Here is a 13931-nt window from a genome sequence, read left to right as displayed (position 1 = left end):
TAATCTGTAAATGTTTTAAACTTGATGATATTTACAAGCATTCTCATTTTTCCACACATCAGTCGCACATAAAACAGTCGCTTGAAGTGCTGCGACATTTGTACAGACACTGTGGATAGAAGAAACACTGCAATTTAAGCTCCACCCTATGGCAACTTGCTCACACACTCGAAGCGTGTGCGTACTTCCAAGCAAAATCCAAGCTGGAGCACGATGAGTGTCGGAATTTCATGCCACCTGATGGAGAGCGCTTGTATGTTTTTGCATCACATGCACACATTTTTATTGATTTTTAAGCGCTACCAAATGTAGATTGAAATGGTTACCATTAAGCGGGTTTAATGTTTTGTTTATTCAAATGTGGAATGTGAAAATAGTATTCATGGATCCGGTTTTGATGAAACAAACACACATGTACTTTCGATAAATGTATATTGTATTTTCGATATAGTGCGTTAACAATATAGTGCCATTTTTGTTTCGCTTAGTTTATTCGTGTTAGAAGCCAATAGAAGCCTCCAAATGAACAATGTACTCAGTGGAACAGTGGTGATATTGTGCAATTTACCATTTGAATCGATGAAATAAACATGTAAACACCATACCGAAATGACAAACGAAACATTACAATCAAATCAAGAGCGTGTAAGTTGTTGGTGTCAAATACACCATGTGTCCCTTCTATCACTTTATTAAGTGACCTATTAACTTGCGCAGATCAGAAAATCAACGATTTGCTCTCTTCGAAAAGCTCCCACTTACGCGTTGAAACAAACAAAATGAGTAAAAGTTTGCGTTTGTGGCTTGGGAAGTGAATTGAATTGTAACATCTGCAATTATCAACGATGACATTCATGAAGAAGGATGTTAATAAAACGCTCAAGAGCCACATGTTCTGAGCTTTTTGTCTGGATTTCGAATGGATAAAATAGAAGCTTTTTAACATTCGACCCCTTCAGATTCTGGACGATACCACTGAGTCCCAAACCATGTCTCTACCTGCACATGATTCTCAGTTCAGATTCCGGATTTCAGATTCCTGATTCTAAACTCCTGAAAAGGGCGGAGTCATGTTCACACGCCCAATATCCGCCTTCGTGTAGCAGTAGTGCAGAAACACGTGCATATACATGATAGTACCTACTTTAAGTTTGGTTTGAAACGTAGCTGATTAGCACAACACAGACCAGAGTGTCACGCAATATTATTATCTCCTCATATTGACAGTCTTAATTAAATTGACAGCCGTAGAAATGTTTTGTGATAATGCGCGATTAATGAAATATTCATTAGCGTTGAAGATAAATGCCCACAACCGGCCTACATGTCACTTAGAATCAACATCGACATATTTCCATTTCAACTTCCATTCACCTTTCTTGCCATTATAAATTGGTCTCCTGATTGATGTATAATTCGAAAAAAAAGCTACGGTCCATAAGAATGTGTCCACTCAAAGACGTGTCGTGTCAAGCGGATTTGAAAAGAGGTTAGAAAAACATTAAAGACTTAGTATCTACCTAGCTCACGCTAGCAACGTTATCCTTGTGATTAAACATTCAAACATCTCCATTTGCATTGCCCGCAGAAGCTCCATTTGTAGCAAACTACATTTTCACTTCATCTTCTGAATAGCACTAACGTTTTTATAAGAACTTTGATTACTCAAATTTTAATCATTTTTTTTCATAGTGGGTATCGTGAGCACATTCATGTGTGCCAGCGTTAATTGAAAGATTGTTTCACTAACGCCACTAACCACTCGGCCACGGAATCCACTATATTCCCTCGTCAAACATGGACAGAGTGCTTGCACTTCAGCGTGTACGTTTATGCAAAACATATGCAGCATAAAATAATGATGAGCAGCTTCGTGCATAAAAAAAAGTGGGGAAGCAAAGTTGCACAGAAAAAGTTTTATTGATCGATCGTGGCGAACTATTTTTTGCACATTTTCAATGAAAGCGCAAGGTTCAAATTTCCGGGACCAACTTGAACAAGTGTCGCATTGATAGGCACCGAGTGAAGTGCCAAAACATGGATCCCTCGTTATTTGCTCGTTAAAAAAGCCATTGCTTAACGCTTAATTGTCTATTGTGCTGCTTCCCCAAATGGTTATGAGCCGCTAATAATGACACCAGCGTTGTGGAAACAGATGTCGAAAACAAGCAGAAGAGTCCATTAGAGAATGCGACTGGTTTTCACATGCTTCAATGTACTTTATTCACAATTGAGCGAACAAGCTTCTTGATCAATAATTCATCACTTAATTATATTAATATTCACTCCGATTGCGTGCGCGAGCTGTAATTAGTTGTGAGATAAATCAATAGTTTCGACATTTTCCCGGATTACGTTTCCCCGATAATTATACGTCACACCTCTCACACCCAAACGGACAACAACAAAATTATTATTCTGACAATATTTTAACGCCACTACATCTCGAGGCAAACTTCATTTACGGATTCATTTATCTCGTTCACACCCAACCAATCCGAAGGGCTCAGCGCCGGCGACAGGCTAATTTCAAGCCATCATTACCTCGGCGGTTCCTTGTGCGAATGTGCGTGTATGGAAAAAGTTCTCCTTCCGCCACCTGAAGCAGCGCTGCGGTAAGCCGCGAACTTCTTGAAAGATTGTTGCAATTGCAACAAACTTTTCCACGCTACTAAATTGCTCAATTCCAAAAGCCCAAACCACCGTTGACACCAGCACCAACCCTAGAAGTTCATCTATAGTCTGCATATATAGAGCTGTAGTTATCTTGCGTACCTAAAAGAAAATATCACCATCTACGTAAACAGTCATCAGTCGTGAGGCTGCGAGGCATGAGATTAACTTAATTAGTGCCTCCTTCACCTGAGACGAAAACGTGGAGACTTCTCACCCACCGTCGGAGACGAGGCGAGATTCTCAGCATCTCGTGTCTCGTGTCTCGGGTAATAGTGGCGCGTACATTCGGAGCGTTCCAGCTAAACACATTCCAACACTCAGGCACAGGGCTCACGCGCTCGTTCGTTTACATAAAGTTTCAAGTTTCCCCATCAATCATGCATGGGTATACATACACCCGAGAGATGCTGTCTTGAGGTCGTCGTGGTTGTTACACTTGATGCTGACTTTGAGCCTCCCCTGCTCTCGCTTGAAGGAGAGATAGCAATGCAGCAAATTGGACACACCCTAGAGCTTAATGGCGGCAGTCTGGGCAATTATTTTATGGGGCTTCATGCTCGGTTAGAGGTCATTTCCTTGTGCAATTCGTGGATGTTTAGAATTTAGTAGAGGGTGGCGTGTTTTCTTGCTCACCAAGATAACCATCACAGAGTAATAAACTCAGGCCCGCCTAAGATTTTGGCTAATTTAAAGGCTTCTATGCAGACAAATACATAACACAAGTTAGGGTTTGACATGAACTAATTGTATATCGTAGTTGAGTTTATGCGTCATTGTGTTCATCCCTCTCGAAAGCCCGAGAAGAAACACTGAAAGAACGAGACATTTGTTCTCAACATTGCTGTATGCTTCAAGTATTGACTATAATTGAGTAATTCATGTATATGGTATGACGATTACGGCTTTGAAAACAAATAGGATATGAAACCGGAATTCACAAATTAATAATAATACATAGTAATGTAACAGGTAAAAGTCATATAAAACGTCAACTCCGCCTGCGAATGACGGATCTTTTTTTTTCTGTATTATAGGCTTTCAACGCTTCTGGCTGGTTCGTCACTTTTACCTTCCATTTTGGAAGAATGTCGGGAGTGAGAATTGAACTCGTGATCCTGAGCGTGAGAAGTATGGATGTTACCTCCACGCCAGATCGCCTCCGCTATGACGGATCTTTCTAGTAGCATGTCCGAAAAAGAACCTGAAACTATTGAGAACCAGAGGAGGGGGTTCAAAGTTCCTAAGGAAAATGGTTGTAATAGCACTTATCCATGGTTATTATGCAAAAAAAAGAAATGAATAAACACCTAATCACTTCACTCACCACAGTGAATCCTTATTTTTACCTCCTCCTACTAACAACTATCCCTTCCTTGATTAACGCTAGGGAACCACGCTATAGAAACAACCCGTCTGGCCTTCGGGCGGCCAATATCATACTAACATTCTTTCCTGTAAGGGCGACTGTAAGGACGTGACCGGCGTCGTTATTGACTATTTAAAGTTCGAATCACCGAAACTTGTACAATGAGAATGGTTTGCTACTTCCAAGCGCCATTCGGTGTGTTCTTTGTGCAATTTCGTTGGTTCAGGTCAATCACGAAGATCAACTACGAAGTGCACAGTCTACCCAAGCTCAAGCTTAAGCTCAAGATAGAAGTAATATAAAACGTCATTCTCCATATTTTTGATATCTTTCAACTATCTATCATTGGATCAGCGAGATTTAATCTGGAAACCGGAGAAAATGGAGTGAACATTACCGGAAGTATGTAGCTTATCCACCAGACTTGGCTCCTTAGGTACTGTCCACATACCACGTGGACAGAAAAAGCACGATTTCAGACACCCCCCTCCCCCTTCGTGGACAAGCGTGGACATTCCTTATACCCCTCCCCTTGTTGTCCACGTGAATATTAACCCAGCTTTTGGAAAAAAAATTTTATATTTTTCGATTAATATAATTTCATTTCTAGTTTGTTTCTATTTCCTAATAGATGTTTTATTGATAGAAATAAGAGCCTTATTCATAGTAACGATTGGTTTCATATTCTTCGATTTTTTTCAACATTGTCCGGGAAGCTCATTATTTCCTTCAAATTCCAATTACATTATCTCCATGCCCATATCAAAATATAACATGTTAATCTACTCTCGAATATTTTCATTAAAGCTGTTTGACTATTTAAGTTTTTTTTTCTTAAATAGATAATGGAATCAAGCACTTTGTTTGAAAACAGTCATTGGCATATATTGAAGCAAACCTAATCTCGAAACAATAAAGTAGTGGTATAAATGAAAAAACGATGTTGATATCATCGCGCTGTTCAAATTGTAAAAAATGTCGTAATGTTTTGCTAGTTTTGGATCGCTCAACACACCCGAACTGTCGCTCAAACGAATATACGTTGGACAGTGTCCAATTTCTGCTGTTGTTCATTTAACTGTTCCGTTTTTGGGAAGGGATAATGACAATGACAAGAAAATTAGGTGTAATCATGAGTTTTTATTATAATGATCAATTTTAGTGGGGATATCATGATAGTCTACAACTTCTATGTAAGCGACATCGACAATTGCCTTACACAAAATTGCAGCCTAAGACAACTTGCAGATGATGGAGTGGTGTCTGTCGTAGGATCAAACGAATCCGACCTGCAAGGACCCTTACAAGATACTTTGAACAATTTTTCAACCTGGGCCATTGGGCTAGGGATCGAATTCTCCACGGAGAAAACAGAGATGGTGGTTTTTTCTAGGAAGCATAGACCAGCAAAACCAAAGCTTCAACTTTTGGGTAAACCGATCACTCATGCTATGTCATTCAAGTATCTTGGGGTCTGGTTCGACTCCAAATGTACTTGGGGGGCCCATATTAGGTATCTGAGTAAAAAATGTCAACAAAGAATAAACTTTCTCCGTACAATTACCGGCACCTGGTGGGGAGCCCATCCCGAAGATCTTATAATGTTGTATCGAACAACTATTCTCTCAGTGATGGAGTATGGCAGTTTCTGTTTTCAATCAGCTGCCAAAACACACCTCATTAAACTCGAGCGAATTCAGTATCTTTGTCTCCGTATTGCGTTGGGATGTATGCCCTCAACGCATACCATGAGTCTCGAGGTTTTGGCAGGCCTACTCCCACTAAAAGATCGCTTCAATTTATTATCTCTTCGGTTCCTCATCCGATGTAAGGTTATGAACCCATTGGTGATCGGGAATTTTGAGCAGCTGATCGAGCTAAATTTTCACTCCGGATTCATGAGTTCATATCATGAATTCATCTCCATGCAGGTTGATCCTTCTTCGTATATTCCCAACCGTGTTTGTTTTCCTGACTACATCAATTCCTCTGTGCATTTTGATCTGTCCATGAAACAGGATATCCATGGATATTCAGATTATCAACGATCGAGGATCGCTCCAACGATCTTCGATTCAAAGTATGGGGGTATCAATTGTGATAATATGTACTTTACTGATGGGTCCTCTATGAATGAGTCCACAGGATTTGGAGTGTTCAACGAAATTTTTAGCACCTCCCACAGTCTTCAGAATCCTTGCTCAGTGTATATTGCTGAATTGGCAGCGATATACTGGGCGCTGGACAGCGTCGCCTCACGACCTGTTGAACACTATTACATTGTAACGGATAGTCTTAGCTCTGTCGAAGCTATCCGTTCAGTGAGGCCGGAAAAGTACTCGCCGTACTTCCTTGAGAGAATACGAGAAATTTTGAGTGCTTTATCCAGACGCTGTTATGTCATTACCTTTGTCTGGGTCCCTTCACATTGCTCAATTCCGGGTAATGAGAGGGCTGACTCATTAGCAAAGGTAGGTGCGATTGAAGGCGACATTTACCAGCGTCAAATCGCCTTCAATGAATTTTTTTCTTTAGTCCGTAAAAATACCATCGCTAACTGGCAACGCAAATGGAACGAAGATGAATTGGGCCGGTGGTTTCACTCGATTATCCCTAAGGTTAGCCTCAAACCGTGGTTCAAAAGTCTGGACTTGAGTCGGGACTTTATTCGCACCTTCTCCCGACTCATGTCCAATCACTGTTCGTTAGATGCGCTTCTCTTTCGTTTCAATCTTTCCAGCAACAATCTCTGCGTCTGTGGTCAAGGTTATCACGACATCGAGCATGTTGTTTGGTCGTGCGAGATGTATCTTGTCGCCAGATCGAATTTAGAAAACTCCCTTCGGGCCCGAGGAAGACAGCCCAATGTGCCGGTGAGAGATGTGTTGGCTCGGTTAGACCTTGATTACATGACCCAAATATATGTTTTCCTTAAAGCTATCGATCTTCGTGTGTGATTGTACCTATGTCCTTATACCCTCCTTTTCATCCATTGCGAGCGATTGGCCCCCTTGGTATAAACAGTAAAATAAGTTGAAATGTAAATATACAATAGATTTAAGAATCGAGTGTGATCATCAACATTGTAACAATTCCCTTATATCCCATCCCTTTCCTGAAAGAATATGTCACCCTCTAAACTCGAGTAAACCGCGAGTAATCGGTTTTCCACCTTACTAACCATAGTGTTAGGAAAATTATTTATGTATAGTTTTAAAACATATACTTAAGAATTCGGCTCCTTTAAACTAATGTAACTGAGCCTGTAAAAATAAACGATTTATATAAAAAAAAAAAAAAATCATGATAGTTAAGTCGGCTTCAGCACTAATTGTTTCAAGTAACACCATGTCAACATTTACATTCATTTTTTTCTATTTTAAATTGGCTTCAAGCCTGTTAATCTATTCAATATCATGAAATAAAAATAAATATAAAAATAATGAAATAAAAAGTAATATGTCTCAATACACAGATGTCGCAACATTGCGAAATATTTTCTCATCCAAGCATCAATGATATTCGCTTTTACAGGTTTGGTAATACCTGGTGTCTGTAATGAACCTAAACAAAATAAAACATCTGCAATATCATCGTGATCGATGATTTCATTGACCTAGTTGTAACCCTTAATTCTCAAATCATGCTAAATATTGTCCGGAATAATTCGTGCCGATTCTAAGGAAGAAATCAAAAACATACATTTATTCGAAGCCCTTGAAGCCATCTAGATCGTGGATTTTAATATGTTCAGCTGCGAACAGTACTTGTTGAAATTCATCGAGTTGCTTGGTAGAACAATATTATTGTTAATGATTTACCCTTCACAATTCGCTTCAAATGTGTGTTTTCGTGCTTCCGTGGCCGAGTGGTTAGCGTCACCCATTATCATATCGGGGGTTCGGGTTCAATTCTCGTTCTGGCCCGAGGGTTTTTCGTCAAAGAAAATTCTTCCGATTTGCACTGGGGTCACGCGTATTCTAGAGCTTGCCGCTTCAGAATACATTCAAGGCGTGTCATTCGGTATAGAAATTTCAACTACTACTAATAAAAATGATGCAAGTAATAACTACGTTGAGAACGCCAAAGTTCCACTGGAAAAGTTAGTACCATCCAAGTTAAGTCATGTATTTTTGTTGTGTTTATGAAACGAATCGGAATCGTAGATTGAGATGCGTTCCTTCAAATGATTTTCGGTAAAATAAACCCTTATTCCGAAAACCGGTCAGATTTGAATTTAGCACAATGTTGCATTCTTGAATCTGATCGAGTTGTGCAAATGTTGCGACCTTGGATTGCAGGATGCAAAGTTTTATCTCGTTCGGTATGCGATATGTCAAATATGATCGGGAATATGGGATGATATGTAGTCCATACACTAACATACTTTAACGATTTTTGTTAGCTCGTTAACAATTTTAGACATCTGTGTCGAATCTACTAATTCATGTGTCGTGTACCGAGGAATAATCTTGATAAGTGTTTTAATTTAATTGCCATCAGTAACAGCATGAACTTTCCAGACAACCCACTAGAAACGTATTACAAAAATATTAACAGATATCAATAAAGAAAAACATCATTGCAAGAAACAGATCTCCAGAGATACGGCCCGTGCACCCATGGAACAATTTGTTGTTCATTTCAATTTTCGGAAAAGCTTGGGACCCCTCGAAAAATAAAAACGAAGCAGTTTTGTCATCAAGAACGGAAGCTGATTCGAAACCCGTTCATAAGTCATGATTTTTAATACAACAAAAATTACAACATTTTTTGTGTCTTTATCCTGACGGAATTCATGGTCCTACATTACCGTTTGGAATAAATTGATCGATCCCAGTTCATGTACGATTTTTTCCACATCCCATGGAAGAAGCCGTATGAAAAATTTTGGATGTTGGACCGAACATCCACTCTCAGGCAACACAGTCTTCCTATTGATGGATACAAAGTAATCAGGGTGAACGTAAAGTTTAGAAAATCTTGTAAATATAGAGCAGATCTCGTTAAATTTTGACTGTAAATATGAATGTTTTACTTAAAAAAAACTATTTTACGCGTCCACGTGGACATTATCTAAACCCCCTCCCCCCTCACCATGAACAAGTGTGGACATTTTCTTATCCCCTACCCCCCCCATAAAGTTGTCCACGTGCTATGTGGACAGCCCCTTACGATTACCATTTGTTTTCATTGGTTGAACACGCACTCGCAGAGCAACACATGTTTTTTTTACGCAAATATGCGAAAAAGGTCAAAAAAACGAAAATGGTTGAAAAACGAAATTAAGACAGTTGAAAGTTGAGAGAGTATGCAAAATGTTAATAACAATATAAGTTCAACAAACATTCAAAATTCAATCAATTTTTCTGCTAAAATTTCGACAGCCTGTTCTGATATTTTTAACAGGGGAAATTATACAGAAGAGACTCTAGTTTATGTATGAAAATGTTATAATTGAAAAAAATCAAGCAAATTGAAATTATTTCCTTTCTCAACCGGTGAGGAATTCCCCCCTAGTGGTAAATTTGGTCAATAAAAGAGGGGAGTTGTGCTAGGGAATATTGCACAATTACATCGCTTTGGAAATGTCAATGATTAGCAAAAATTGCCACAAAAATTTTATTGGGTACGCTAAAATTTGCGATTCTCGGAAAACATTTCCAAATCTGAATTGTAATGTTCAATTTAACACCTTCCAATGTTTGAAAGACTTTCATCAGTGAATGATGAAGGAACATACGACGAAACAGTACAGAAGAACATATATAAGGAGATTGTACAGCATTTGTCAAGGCTTTTAACAACAAGTTAAACTTGAAACAAATTTTCCTTATATCAAAAAACAAGATTTGGACATGGTTTGAACTGCTTCCCGACTGGCAGTGACGAAATTTTGGGATCAATTTTAATTTTTTGTTGTCTTTTGTGTTAATCTGAAAATCTAGAAATCTGTGAATCTACATTTCCTATAAAACATCGTACCAGAGTAGATATCGAAGATGACATGAGTGTGCTTTTCGACAACGTTCTCAAGAATTACGATTTTGGCGGAAATAGTTGCCATACTGACTTGCCAAACTTTATTTTCGTATAGGGGGGAATAGAGCAAAAAAGGGTTGAAAGCCACTGTTCTAGATTGTTAACATGAGTCGTTTACGTCGTTTACACGAATATAAAAAATGTTGTTCCTGACAAAGCTTATTAAAATGAAAAAAACTCTTCATCGTGAAATAGAACGTTGGTAACATTCTATCGACAGATTTATTTCACTGAAACTAATATAACTTGTAAATAAACTCAGAAATATTCCACGTTGGCGATTTGTTGTTAATCTCTTTTCAAGCTCAATAAATAAATTATCTTTTCTCCTTCGCACAACGCTATTTTCGTTTCCCGTTCATTCTTGCCATTCTTCACACTGAAGCAGCGGAAATTGCAATTGGCATTTTTAGAATGAATTGAAAAACATTCACTTTTTCGTGCAGCTCTTATTGAATTTTTGAATTCAATGAATTTTTGTTGGTGTGTTTGAAAGTTACTCACAAAAAAATATAACAAAGCTCAAAAGTTGGACAGTAAGACAGAAGGAGTAATCAGTTACGTAATCAGCGTATCTGCTATGTCCTCCCATGTCTCTTTTTTAACCCTTTCCCGACAACATCGACAACATTTTAGAATGAATTGAAACATTCACTTTTTCGTGCAGTTCTTATTCAATTTGAATTTTTGTTGATGTATTCGAAAGTTACTCACAAAAAAAAATATAATAAAGCTCAAAAGTTGGACAGTAAGACAGAATGAGTAATCAGTTACGTAATCAGCGTATCTGCTATGCCCTCCCTTGTCTCTTTTTTAATCCTTTCCCGACAACATCGAGTCTCACTCGTGGTGTACTTGCATAACATAGGGCGCTAGAACGTTCAGCAGAGTAGTGAAATCACTTGATATGTGACGGAAGGGGTTAAAAAGACGGATCACAACAACACATTTTGGTGGAATAAAATGGAGGTAACACTCAATTGAATTTCTACAAGCGTTCTTTCGCATACGGAAATTCGGACTGTTCAATTCTTATCTTTGATATGTGCTTTAATGTAAATTTCTTTCTTTCTCGTTATAGGTAATTACCCGGAATCTTCTATCTTCCAGGAGATACATAACCATGGCAGTGGAGAATGGAATCCAGTTTGAATGAATCAAATAGCCAAAAAATGAAGCCCCATTGTCAAGGTTTGGTGGATTTCAAATCATTCAAAAACGAGAACGAATGGTAAAAAAATCGCTTCTAAATCATCAATACAATAAATTGAAGAAAAAAAAGTTATACAGCATATTTTCATAGACATACAACCTTAAATTCGAAAAAAAACTTAAACATAAATTGGGTTAATTATCATGAATTTGGTTGTATTCGAGAGATAATTCTTTGTCATCTTTCTTCAAATATACAGCCATTCCATGCCAAACCGATATAGTGGTTCTCAGATTTCCATCAAAATTGGTAGTCTTGTTCCTTATCGCAAAATATTAGACCCATATTTTTTTATTTTTTTCATTAGGGGGCCCATTCACATTTTAGGGTGGTTCCAAAATCAAAAGCCTTTTTCCCAAAAATGACTTTTTCCAAAAATTCATGACTTTTGAAATACTGAACCGATTCAGATGATCGAAATAACAAATTAAAGACAAATAGCATTTTTGTCATTTCTTGAAAAAAAAAATTTTCGGACCATCGGTTAACTTTGAAAAATTATTGTCAAACTAATGTTGCATCCTTGAAAGTTACTGTTAGAGGTGCATTCTTTCGATTTGACATCCTGATATACATTTTTCATTTGACATTCGACATTAGACATTGACGTATCCACTCAACCAAAAATGAGCTTGACGTTATCGCTGATATACAATTTACAATGCTACAAAATTTAATAGAATATTAAACTTCCTCCGTATCAGTCCAGACCATAAGACGAAAATCTTATTGAAAAATGGCAATTTAAATCGAAAAATCGCCCAAGGGGGTAGTAAAGGAAATCGGTGTTTTTTCGAGGTGGTGAAAATTTATATGGGGTAACTTTTTGAAATTTTTGGGGTCGATTTTTTCCCATACATTCATTGGCACCCTAATATATGTTCATTAGGATGGTAATGGATGTATGGAAAAAATTTCATCATCGAATTTCAAAAACCGACCATGTTCATTTTGTTTATTGGCCCATAAAAATGTCATGTGCAAAATTTCAGCTCAATCGGACATGATTTAGGGGTGCCTCAAAGCGCTCACAGTTTTGATTTTTTGATCCTCGAAAATCTTCTAATTTAGAAAAAAATTTGGAAAATCGCAATTTTGTTTTTGATGCCAAATGACTTAAAAATGCATGAAACGTCGAGATCTGGTATAAAATTTTTTTTGGCCGAAAATCGACCTTTTGGGACTTAGCCTGAGAGGCAATGAAGGTATGGAAAAAAATAACTATCGAATATAAAAAACCGACCATGTACACTTTGTTTATTGATCCAAAAAAATTACCTGTGCAAAATTTCAGCTCAATCGACATGATTTAGGGGTAACTCAAAGCACACAAAGTTTTGATTTTTTGGCCACTCAGGCTAAGTCCCAAAAAGTCAATTTTCGGCCAAAAATTTTTTTGCGATGTTTTTTTTAAACATTAGATCTCGACTTTTTATGCATTTTTAAGTCATTTGGCATCGAAAAAAAAAATCGATTTTCTAAATTTCCTTTACTCCCCCTTAAAAGATTTTCGAGGATAAAAAAAATCAAAATTTTTAGAGCTTTGAGGCACCCCTAAATCATGTCCAATTGAGCTGGCATTTTGCACAGGTCATTTTTTTGGGTCAATGAACAAAATGTACATGATCGGTTCTTTAAATTCGATAGTTATTTTTTTTTCCATACCTTCATTGCCTCTCAGGCAAAGTCCCAAAAGGTCGATTTTCGGCCAAAAATTTTTTTTACACCAGATCTCGACGTTTCATGCATTTTTAAGTCATTTGGTATCGAAAACAAAATTTCGAATTACCTTTACTCCCCCCTTAAAATATTTTCGAGGATCAAAAAATCAAAATTTTGAGCGCTTTGAGGCACCCCTAAATCATGTCCCATTGAGCTGAAATTTTGCACAAGTCATTTTTTTTAAACAAAATGTACATGGTCGGTTTTTGAAATTTGTATGACCATTTTCGATGCCACCCTAATATTCATATAGACCGCAAAGTTTTACTAGCAACACCGCTCCAGTGAGGAACAAATACTCTCTAGTTTTAGCTTTTTTCCCGTTCGCTGCTCTCCGCAAATGGTGACCGAATGATGACGTATTTTTTAATTTATCATTTATCGCTATGCACTTGGCTGTGCAGCGGTTTTCGCTATAGCTAGAACGGGACGATATATTTGGTTAAAACTAGTATGCAGCAACTTCAAAAATCGTGTTCGATACACAATTTGAAAAAAACCTTTTTTGTGCGGTAGATAGGGACCTCATAAAAAAAGTTTCATCCAAGAAAATAACTCAAATCCACGTCATTCACCGTTCGATGTCCTTTTGTTTCCCTGCTTTGCGATCGGCCTTTTCGGTTGAGTGCGGCTGTTTTGTGCTTTTAGTGCATGTCGAAACTTGTTGTTAGAAATCATGTCATGTGCAACTCAGAGCATTTGGTGGAAGGATGGGAATGATTTGAGAAGTGGATAATTTAGACGCAAATATGCTTTATTCGCGCTGAAATGCATATAAACCATCGAAAAAAACTAAATGGACGATAACATCATCAAATATGGTTCTTTTCGTATACCGCACAAAAAAATAGCACGAAAAAAATCGCACAAAAACAGTTTTTCCTGTACTGTCATTCGGTCAAGTATTTGAAA

General features: G+C 37.7%; 1 protein-coding gene across 2 annotated transcripts in view; it reads left to right on the top strand.

Annotated features, from left to right (window-relative positions):
• LOC129764599 (uncharacterized) overlaps positions 1-13931 on the top strand; it is a 339603-nt gene that overhangs the window by 177344 nt on the left and 148328 nt on the right. The gene's annotated exons all lie outside the window — the stretch shown is intronic.

The sequence above is a fragment of the Toxorhynchites rutilus genome, chromosome 2 (genome assembly GCF_029784135.1).
Source record: "Toxorhynchites rutilus septentrionalis strain SRP chromosome 2, ASM2978413v1, whole genome shotgun sequence".
NCBI classification, from domain to species: domain Eukaryota; kingdom Metazoa; phylum Arthropoda; class Insecta; order Diptera; family Culicidae; genus Toxorhynchites; species Toxorhynchites rutilus.
The sequence above is the reverse complement of the archived record's forward strand: the minus strand, read 5'-3'. Positions and strand labels throughout refer to the sequence as shown.